The sequence below is a fragment of the Moschus berezovskii genome, chromosome 22 (genome assembly GCF_049115385.1).
Source record: "Moschus berezovskii isolate FMDL1 chromosome 22, NW_MosBer_1.0, whole genome shotgun sequence".
NCBI lineage: Eukaryota > Metazoa > Chordata > Mammalia > Artiodactyla > Moschidae > Moschus > Moschus berezovskii.
In genome coordinates, this window is record NC_142481.1 from 27,425,887 (window position 1) to 27,436,348 (window position 10,462).

At 52.5% G+C, this 10,462-nt stretch overlaps 1 long non-coding RNA gene across 1 annotated transcript; it reads left to right on the forward strand.

The window, feature by feature from the left end:
* The first annotated feature begins 215 nt into the window (after positions 1-215).
* LOC129546239 (uncharacterized) lies at positions 216-9,505 on the forward strand. The gene is made up of 3 exons (XR_008683846.2): positions 216-323; positions 9,149-9,198; positions 9,377-9,505. It is a non-coding gene; the product is annotated as an uncharacterized LOC129546239 (long non-coding RNA).
* The last annotated feature ends 957 nt before the right edge of the window (positions 9,506-10,462 follow it).

Consider the following 10,462-nt stretch of genomic DNA (forward strand, 5'->3'; position numbering starts at 1 on the left):
CTCCACAGTGAACGAAGGCTGGGTGGCTGAGAAATTCTTAAGAATCCTTAAGAGACATCTAGGCAATAATAACAAAGGTCAACAAGTGAAACTCAAGCATGAGTAAACAGATTAAAATAGTGGCTGCATCTGGGATGCTGGCAGACAGTCTTCAGTGGTGCCTGCCACAGGACTCTACAGAGCACCCAGAGACTGGCAGGAGAGACAGCCTTGTGCTGATCCGTTCGTGTCCTCCCTTCTTGGCCCCGCTGACTGGACCAGGAGACGACTGTGACCCAAAACAACCCATCCAGAGACACACAGCATGCTGTGGCAAACAGCAGGTGAGCAAGCTTGGGAACATGACGACAGAAACCCAGCACCGAGGCAGTGAGTGGCTGGTGCAGACGCGGACAGGAGGAAAGGGAGACGTCAGGAGTTGAGGTCGGCAGTGTGTTCAGATGTGAGGAAGCAGAAACTACCCGGAAGCGGAAGCTAGGAGACGGGAACGGAAACTCGGGGTGAAGGAGAAACCAAGGAACTGTTGGTCAGGAGAGAGAAGAGAGCAAAGCAAGCTCAGAGACTGTGGGAGCCTGAGAGAGACAGGAGAAGCCTGCCGGCCTCGGAGCGGCCCTTCCTGCCGGCTGCCCTCTGCTCCGGGCTCCGGCCCAGTTTGCACTCCTTTTGAAAACCCCTTCGTGAGGAGGCCTAAGCAGGACTCTAAAGAGCCCAGGGGGACACAAGAATCAACAGAAACACAGGCAGTTTATAGAGTGAGTCATCTAATCTCAAAGGGATGTGATGAGCGAAACCAGCGGGGAAAGGAATGGCCTTTCGGCCGCACAAGGAGAGTGGCAGGCACTGGGCAAGAACTGGGTTCGTCTCCTCCAGGGCCACCCCTGACCCTCCTATGGGCTTCTGTCTCTGGAGGGAAGTAGGCCATGCAGACAACAGTCATGTCCTCCTGGCCCTTCTACTCCAGGGCAACAGTCAGGGACCTCACTGAAGGGAAGGTCGCTTGTGAACCCCAGGTGCTGCCTAGATCTGGAGAGGCAGAGAGACCACGGAGGCCTGGGCACCCACGACTCCGCTGGGCCCATCGAGAGGTTCAGGGCACACTCATCCCTGATTCCCTCAGGCCCCTGTGTGGGCTGCTCCCTCAGAGTCTGGGGTTTGGGTTGGATGGTCCCCTGGTCATCAAACCTCTCTCATCGCATTTCACAGGGCTGACTTTTGCTGCCATCCCAGCTGAGAAGGGCGGAATCTGGGTTAATTATCTCCACCCAAATATTCGTGGGGGCTTCGCTTCTACTTCCCCACATCACACCCTCCTCTGCTGAGACACATGGGGTCAGCTGTCACGTGGGACTGGTTACAGAGAAGTGAGCAAATGCCCAGGGTATTTTCCTCACTTAATGGTTAGCAGGCAAGTCCTCCCTGAACACCTCCCACGGCCTGGGCACTAGTGATGGACCAGGGAGGTGGGACAGTAGCCCACCACCTCCTGTCCACGCAGACAGTGCCTTCAGCATTGACCTCAGGGACTTGAACAACACTCTTCCCACTGACAACCACCAGGCTCCCTCCTTCCCTTTCTTTAGGTCTCAGCTCAAGTGTCACCTTCTCAAAGAGGTTCAGTTGACGCCTGATTTAAATAGGTCCCGTCCTCCCTACCCTGCTATTTTCCCCCATGCCCTACTCACGTGCCATAGAATACGATTTCATGTTCACTGTCTGTCTCTTAAAGTTTTGTATGTTTTGGCATCTATTCCCCTGCATCTGAAATAGAGCCTGGCTCACAATAGGCATCCAATAAATACTTGTAGAATAAGTTGATTTACCAAATAGTTTTAATAATTTACACTTCACTTTTTAGACAGAGTGTATGTTTTTCATATGCTGAGAAACAGTTTGGTGCCGTGAGAAAGGTCCTAGACTCTGGTGCTAGGCTGCAGGGTTAGATACCGGCCCTGCCACTTACTTTGTAACTTTGAGCAAGTCACTTAGCCTCCTGTGCCTCAGTTTACTCATCTGTGGGATGGGAATACTCCCTAGTAACGCTTTTGAGATTTAAAGGAGTTGATGCATATAAGGGCTTGCAACAGATCCTACCTATGTAAACATCACCTTAATGTTTTATTGGGCGTTTGTGTTTCATTTCAAATGTCTCTGTTCCTGTCCTTTGACCACGTTTATGGGGGTGCTTTTTCTAATTGATTGGCAGGCTCTTTAAGCCAGTGCCCTCCTGGGTGTGCGCTGCACATTCGGGGCTCGCACCGCCTCCAGAGGGCGCCCGTGTCCCACAGGCACTGGGGCACAGAACTCCAGATGGAGCTAAGACCTGTGGGTTCGTCCCCTCCGTCTCCACCCTCTTCCCGCTCCCTGACCCAAGGACAGGGAGCTGGCGAGGGGTCCAGTGTGGATGGCTGGACGCATCGTCTGGGGAGCACAGCCTCCCAGATCGGCCCCCACTTTGGATGATATCGCCACCCACTACCCCCACTGCACCCCGCAGAAGCAAGCAGGGATGCCCAAGGGTCTCGGAGGACAACCCTGCAGGTTGCCCACAACTCATGCAAAAGCAAGCCCTGGTTATTTTACCTGGAAGAATTTGTACATTAACATGTCTTCATGGGTGTCTCACTGTGATGGGAGAAACTAGGGACAGAAGTGGGGGTGGGGTTCCCGCAAGCCTGGCTAGTAGGGTCACCAGGCAGTGGCTCCCAGCTCAAGCAGGGGTCTTAGACGGCAGCACCTGGAGCCAGGGAGGCAGATGATGGGTGTCAGGGGCCCCAGAGGGAGGTAATGGTGGTAGACACAGGGTCCCAGCTGGAAACGAGGGGACACAAAATCCTCAGGGCTGCTGACCAGAGACCTCCTGAGAGAGACACAGGGTGTGAGGTGTGGCCAAGACTGTACGGGGTCCAGTCTGGACACGGCAGCCTGGAGGTTGCAGCAAGTGGAGAGACATCAGGAGACTTGTGACCTGGATGGTGGGATGGGGCGTTCACACCTCATAAAATTTACCCAGGATGAAAACGGTCTTTGAAGTGGGAGTGAGTCAGGGCCCAGAGCAAGCACTGGGAAGTGGGGGGACAGCATGAAAGAGCTTTAGAGGTAGGTTGGGGCTTTGTTTAAGGGCCCAGGAGCCATGGTCTTCAGGGGTGTTTGGGGAGGGGGGTGCTGGAGAACGAGCATCAACCCCCAGGGGCTGTGGGGAAGCTGTGGTGGGAGGGGGCGGGTTAACAGTAGGAGATGGACAGAGAGGCGTGCACGTTTCTACAGGCATGGTGCCTGTAGGGGGAGGACGGCAGAGGGGAGCAGGTGAGAAGATATGAGACTTCGCTGGACGGGGGTGGGCAGGGGGAGACCGGGCAGGCCCCAAAGCACCCCAGGGCCTCCGGATAGAGGCCACGACCGCAGAGGCCTCACCTCTGCCCCCAACCTCCGTCCACTGCTGCTGCTGCTTCTTCACAGGGCCCCTCTCCTGTCAAGAACCCCCAGCATCACGACGGGGTCCTTTGGAAGGAGGGAGCCTTGGGCTCTCGGCACACACCCAGGAGCTGCACATGAGAGAAAGCTCCCGGAAGCCTTTAGTGCTTTAAAGGGCCGACAGCTTGGTGTGCTGGCCCCATTAGAGAGAACATTTTCTCACAATGGAGGCACAAGTAGGTTGTTTGATGGTAATTGCTTTTCTAACCCATAGAGAAAGTGCATCACAAACCCGCCGCAATTAAGTGAAGTGGTCACAGTGCTCTTTCTTTTTTGATTTAGAGCTATTTAGAAATATAAGCAGCTGACTTTGTTTCCAGGGTTGCCCCCCACTTCCCTCAACTGAATTTTTTTTTTTTCTTTTGAATCCCATTAAATAATCTACTGAATTTTTTTTTTTTTCTTTTGAATCCCATTAAATAATCTAAGTGCTCCAGGAGGGAAGAATGAAAAGATGTTTGCGTTTCCAGCTCTGCAGCCAACCACTGTTCAGATAATACCCTCAGTGCGTAACCTGGGAGTTTAATATCCTCAAATATTTATAATTATGTAAAAATAGCCCTAAGAAACGTTCGGCTTACTCACAGCTAGGTAATTATCCGTATCCAACATTCACAGACTCAGAGCTGCTTCTCAAAGTTCAGGGGCATTCCTCTGCCACCCGAGGCATTCTGGGTATGTGGAATCGGTGGGCAGATCCCTAAAGGGGCAAGGAGATGGCTTGTGCAGGTCCCTCTCCCGGGCACCCTGTGGCCCCCTCCCCTGCTAGGTTTCAGATCCCTTTTCCTGGGTTGGGAAGATCCCCTGGAGAAGGGAACAGCTACCTACTCCAGTATTCTGGCCTGGAGAAGTCCATGGACTGTATAGTCCATGGGGTAGCAGAGTCGGACATGACTGAGCGACTTTCACTTTTCCTTCGTCAGAGCAAGAAAAGTCCCAACATGCAAAGCAAATGGCGCCCAGCTCCTCTGGTCATGAGGAAGAGTCACTGCATTGTACAAACACGCACAAAAGGAGGACTCAGCCATTCCCAAGAAATCCTTTAGTCAACCCAGGGATGAATTCCCACACCAGGAATATCCATGGAGTCTCAGATGCCACCTGAAAAAGGATGCTATGATCAGATAAGCAGGGATAAGCACACTCTACTCCCTCGTCCTTTGGAGAGGCACAATGCACAGCCTCTATTAATACATTTCCCCTTTCCTGTCGTCTCTCCTGCAGCTCTCTCTGCTCCACGCACATTTCAAGAAGAATATCAAGAAAACTATTTTCCCTGCATAATTACCCGCCTCCTCCCCACACACCTACACACATCTTTCCTGCTTTGAAGTGGCAGCTGCTCTGATTTCTTTAAGTGGACTGCACTCTGCATTTACCAGTCAGGTAGAGTTAAAGGGAGGGAGCACCAGCCAGGCTGGAGGTGAGGGACCTCAGCACCAGCCCTCCCCTCACCAGACCTGCTGCCCCTTGGTTCCTCTGTCTGATTGAGGGTGCTTTCCCACCTCTCCTGGGCTGGGGATGCAAGGCTATGGGTCCCTGAATGGGTCACCAGCCAGCTGCCTAGCCCTCATTCTCCTAAACCCAGGCAGCCCCAGTCTTGACTTTGCAACCTCATTGGAACTTCCTGTTTAGTGAGATCAGCTAGCATGCTCTCAGCTGGAGGTGACAGATAACCCAGCCCAAACTAACACAACAGAGTGGGGTGGTTCATGCAGCCTCAGAGTCCAGAGGTAGCTGATGTTCCAGCTGAGCAGGGCAGTGTCTCCATCACCCCGGAATCCTATCAGGACTGCCTGACTCTGGACCTCATTCCCAGCCTGGCCACACTCAAACCCACAAATGGGACAAATCTGTTCCAAACCCATGTCCCATGTCTGTGCACTCAGAAGAGTCAGTAGGCCTTTCTCCAGATGATTAAGATAACATGTCTCAGGGGCCCTTCAAAATTTCCCCTGGTCTGGTTGACCCAGCTTGGGTCTGCGGTCCACCCCTGAGCCAATCACTGGGGCCAGGTGGACAGATGTGCTGACTCATTTCACTCAATCAAGGCCCACCATGCAACTGGGGGTGGGTGGGAAGTCCACAGGCGGCCGGGGTAAGGGTGGGCATCCCAATAAAATGTGGAACAGGGTAACAAGGGAAGGAAGAATGGATGCCAGAGGCCACAGTGGCGAATGTCCATTTCTCTGGGTAACTCATCTTATCTCTTTGAGAAGCAAAGGTGAACCTCTTTCTCTGTGCACCTCAATAATGAGATTTCCCAAGTAGGGTCCTTGCCTCTCTTGTGTCTCCGGCGCCTGGAACACTGGCTGACCAACCAGGTGCTCTACCAGTATGAGTGGGAGGAAGGCAAGAAGAAACAGGGAAGCCAGCTCCCTGCTGGCTTGGTGTGGCTGGCTCTGGGCTCTGGCTGAGTTGATGGACTGTCAGCCCTGGGATCAATGGAGCCGGCTGGCTGGGAGCCCAGGGCCCAGAGTGACACATGCCCTTCTCCACAGGCCTCACTTCTGAGATGGCCGGGAGGAGGGAGAGCTTTCACCAACAGATCTGTGTGTGCCTGGCATGTAAATATTTCACTACCCAGGCTACAGGGGCAATTCAATACAATTCTGGAAGCATCTGTGGAACGCCTATTTAGGCCAGGTCCAGGAATGGGTAGTGCAGAGCTCAGAGCAAGTGGACAAGACACAGCAGGCCTGTGCCTCGTGGGCGTACAGTCTGGTGGACGCAGGCCACAACAAAGCTGGCACGGAATCAAGGGCACTCCATCACCAGAGGCAGGAGGGGTCCTCTCAGGGCACCCTCTGTGTCACCTAAGGTCTGTCTCTCTGCAGCCAGGAGGACCCCCTAGGTGCCCTCGTACAGATGCTGGGTGTGCTGGACATTTTCCTTTTATAAACACACGGTTTGTGAGAAATCAATCCAAACCTGCATGTTTTCACCTTAGATGCTGAGGCTTGAAGGGCGGAGCGCCTCTCCAACTTTCCTTATGAGGAAGTTGGTACCTTGGACATAATGTTCAGCTTCCTTGCGAGCTCTTCTTAGTGAGAGGAATACATTTATTTCTTCGGGAAAATAATCTGTTGCTCTAAATTTTTGAAAACTGCCTTAATCTCTATGCCCAATTCCAGAGTGGATGTGTGTTCAATGTCAGAGGTCAGGAGACAGCCCGGGTCAGGTGTTGGGGCAGTGGCGAGAAGGGATCCTGCGGCCTTGCGAACCCAGCTCCCAGTTCCCAAGAAACAGAGAGAGGAAAAAAGTGCATAAGAGCCGCGTGGCAGCATGTGACGTAAGGGGCGCGGTAGGGACTGTGTTAGTCGCCTTTCTGGCAGCTCTCTGACCCCTTCAGTGAGACCCCCCCAGATCCCCTGGGTCTGGGAGTAGCTGCGTCACCTAAGAGGGGCACTCTTGGGTTTGGGATCCATGGTGTGTTCAGTGGGAGTCCATGTTGGTCACCCCCGGAGGGCACTGCTTCCCCCTCCCTGGCTATTCTGGTTCATTCACCAGACAAACGTGTCCATTCACCTTGCAAATAAATGTGTGTCAGGCACCGTCCATGTTTCAAGTTCTGTTCTAGATGCTGGGTCTGAAATGCTGGGCTGCCTAATTCTCAGGACTGAAGAGGGTCTCCGTGTTCTCCCTGTTTTCTCAGCCCTAAGGAGGAGGTGTGGCTGAGAACAGGTGTCAAGGAAATTTCCAATCCAGGCTTCTCCCTGGGCAGACTGTGTTCCTAGAATACACGTGGGCTTTTCTCACTGACATATCAAGCAGGCAAGTGCATACCTATGCCATCCACGTTCAAGGCTGCCTTACCAGACACTGGGAGAGTATCCCTGAATAAATCTCACAGGCTTTAGTGGGAAGAATCCCCAGTGACTCTCAAGTTCATCTCTCTTGTTTGATGGGTGAGCAAACTGAGGCCCAGGGAAGCTGGAGGTTTGCCCAGGAGCCCATTAAAGTAGGACAGGGACAGAGTGGTGAAGCAAGTCCTGGACTCCTGATCCCCAGGAAAACATTTCTATCAGATCAATCAGGAAAAAGCCCAGCAGCACCTGCTGAGAATGAGGGGACCTGGGTGAACTGCCTGCATGGGGATAACTGCTTTCTGGGCATTATGTCATTTTCTAGGGTGACCAACTGTCCTGGTTTGTCCACTACTGAGAGACTTCCCTGAAAGTGGGACTTCCAGTGTAAAAATGGGAAAATCCCAGGAACTTCCCTGGTGGTCCAGTGGCTAACATTGCGCTCCCAATGATGTAGGAGGTCTGGGTCTGCTCCCTGGTCTGGGAACCAGATCCCACATGCTGCAACTAAGAGTTCACACACCGCAACTAAAAATCCCGCCTGCTGCAATGAAGATCAAAGATCCTGTGTGCTGCAATTAGGACCCGGCACAGTCAAATAAATAGATAAAAATAAACAGCTAATAATAACGAGAAGTCCCAAATGGGACGAGTTAGTCACCCTACATTTAACCCTCTCAAAACCTTGTGAAGAAGCCACCATTGCCGCTTCCATTTTTTCTTTTTTAAAAAATTAACTCATTTTTTTATTGAAGGATAATTGCTTTACAGAATTTTGTTATTTTCTGTCAAACCTCAACATGAATCAGCCATAGGTATACATATATCCCCTCCCTTTTGAATCTCCCTCCTATCTCCCTCCCCATCCCACCCCTTTAGGTTGATACAGAGCCCTAGTTTGAGTTTCCTGAGCCATACAGCAAATTCCCGTTGGCTATCTATTTTACATATAATGTAATGTAAGTTTCCATGTTACTCTTTCCTTACATCTCACCCTCTCCTCCCCTCTCCCCCATGTCCATAAAGCTGCTTCCATTTTAAAGATAAGAAAACCAAGGTTCAGAGATAGCACATGACATGTTAAAGGTCTCACAGTCAGTAAATAAAAGCAGCAGCCTTGGAACCCAGAAAATTCAACTGCAGAGCCCACCAGCCTAATCACCAAGTCAAATCAGGGACCTTTCCTAAAGGAGGAGGAAACTTGCTAAGTTTGGCCTGTGAGCACATGTATTTGGGAGACATTTTTTCTGGAAGAAGAGTCTAAGGTACTGATCAGATGTTAGGGGCTAAGGACCCCATAGAGGCTGAAGAGAAGGTCTGGGAGAGGAATCACAAAGATTCCTATGCCAAGTTCACTTCCCTTTTGCTCTGAAGACAGAAAAGGACTCACGTGTAAGACCAGGCCTCTCAGGGTTCATGTGCAACCACAGGAAAATACAGATGTGGGCTGTGTAATTCTGGATGGATCCTGAGGAGTTGTGAAACTGCCTTCCTTGGAAGTGTTTGCAAAGGGGAGAGTCCCTGCTCAGCGGCTATGACTCAAGCTTGACCTCCACCCACCTCTGGGGGTTCTGGGGGTGCCAGCCCTTAGGTGCCCAATCTGGGGATGCAGGAAGGAGCGCCCAGCTTTACCAGCTCAGCAAGTCCGCTTGCCACTTCCTGTCCTCCCTGCTTTGGTCAGGTCAGCAACTAGTAGGGGGCCTTGGGATTCCCCTGTGAAGGGTTTTTCTAGAATACACCATGTAAGCTAATATTGATGGAGTGGGTGTTTACAATCTGAAGTACTGTGCTAAGTGCTTTATGTGAAAGAACTCATTCATTCCTCACCACAGCCTTATGAGGTAGATACTACTGTCATCCTCATTTTACAGGGTAAACTGAGGCTCAAAGCTGTGATGGACTTGCTGAGGTCACCCAGCTGGTAAGAACTGGCCCTGTGTTGGAATCCAGGCAGTCTGATGCCAACCACCCCTCTACCAAATGCCTGGCTGTTTGCTTCTCCTGCCATTACGGTCTCTGTGGCTTGTTCCTCCCCTGTTGGGTGCACAGGGGCACTCTGAATGTCCCTCCCCACAGCTTCATGCTTAACCTGTTTACAGACCCCTCGGGAGACACTACGGACATCAGCACGGTGACAGAGGTCAATGCACCCGCGTCAAGGCCGGAAAGTGAGAGGAGAGAGAACGAGGCTTCCTCGCCCTGGCCCGCGTGGCATTCCCCAGGATGAGCCCAGAGAGGACCGCAGCGAGGGGCCTGCAGCACTCAGCCTGGCAGGGCAGCAGCGGGGCCGCACCTGCAGGACGAGAAGGAGAGCTCTGACCTGGGGAGGAAGGCTCTCATCCACGCAGGCACACCCCTGGCCCTTCCTCCCCACATTGGCTGGGGAGTCGTTTTCCCACCAGCATCCAAATAAGCATCCCATCAGCTGTGCCCCACATGCTCCCCTGAGCGCCAGGCCCGTGAGCTGCCTCCGGATGTGAGCTGCCGCACAGAGCTCTGGAGTCTGTTTCCCATACAAGGGTGGGTGGGCGGCCAAGGGACCCACGGGGCTGAAGTCCAGCTGTGCTCTGCTCACCCAGCCGTGTGCCCTGGCAGGAGGCCACCTTTGCCTGAAGGAAAGGACGCCCTTCCCTCCTCTGCACAAAGGCACCATATGGGCTGGGGGAGGCCTTGCATTTATATCGGCCTCCTGATAGTTCCACTAGGTACCTGACAGGCATCTCAAACGTTGCAGGATCAAGACTTGAGCCCTTGATGTCTGCCCCTTCAACCTGCTCCACTCTGGACTTCTTTCCAATGACTGGCACCTCCATTCACCCAGTTACTCACCCAAAACACTGGACTCTTCTGCTTTTTTTGCCCCTCATGTGCAAACCAGCGGCAATTCTATCAGCTCCACCTTCAAGCTGGCCAGCTCTCCTGTCCTCCATAGCTCCATCCAGGAGAAAGGCCACTGTCTTTGCCTAGACTGGTACAGTAGACATCTATCATTTCACTGCCCTGCCTCAAACCCTCTGGGAGATTCCCCACATTCTTAGACTGCTAACATCCAAACCTCTCACAGTGGCTGACAGATGCCGACAAAGTGTGTACTCCATACTCCCAAATCCTCAACTGAAGGGAGCTGGCCTGGGCTCATCATAAAGGGATCTTGCCCAATACAGCTTCCTTCCAGGTGAGGGGCA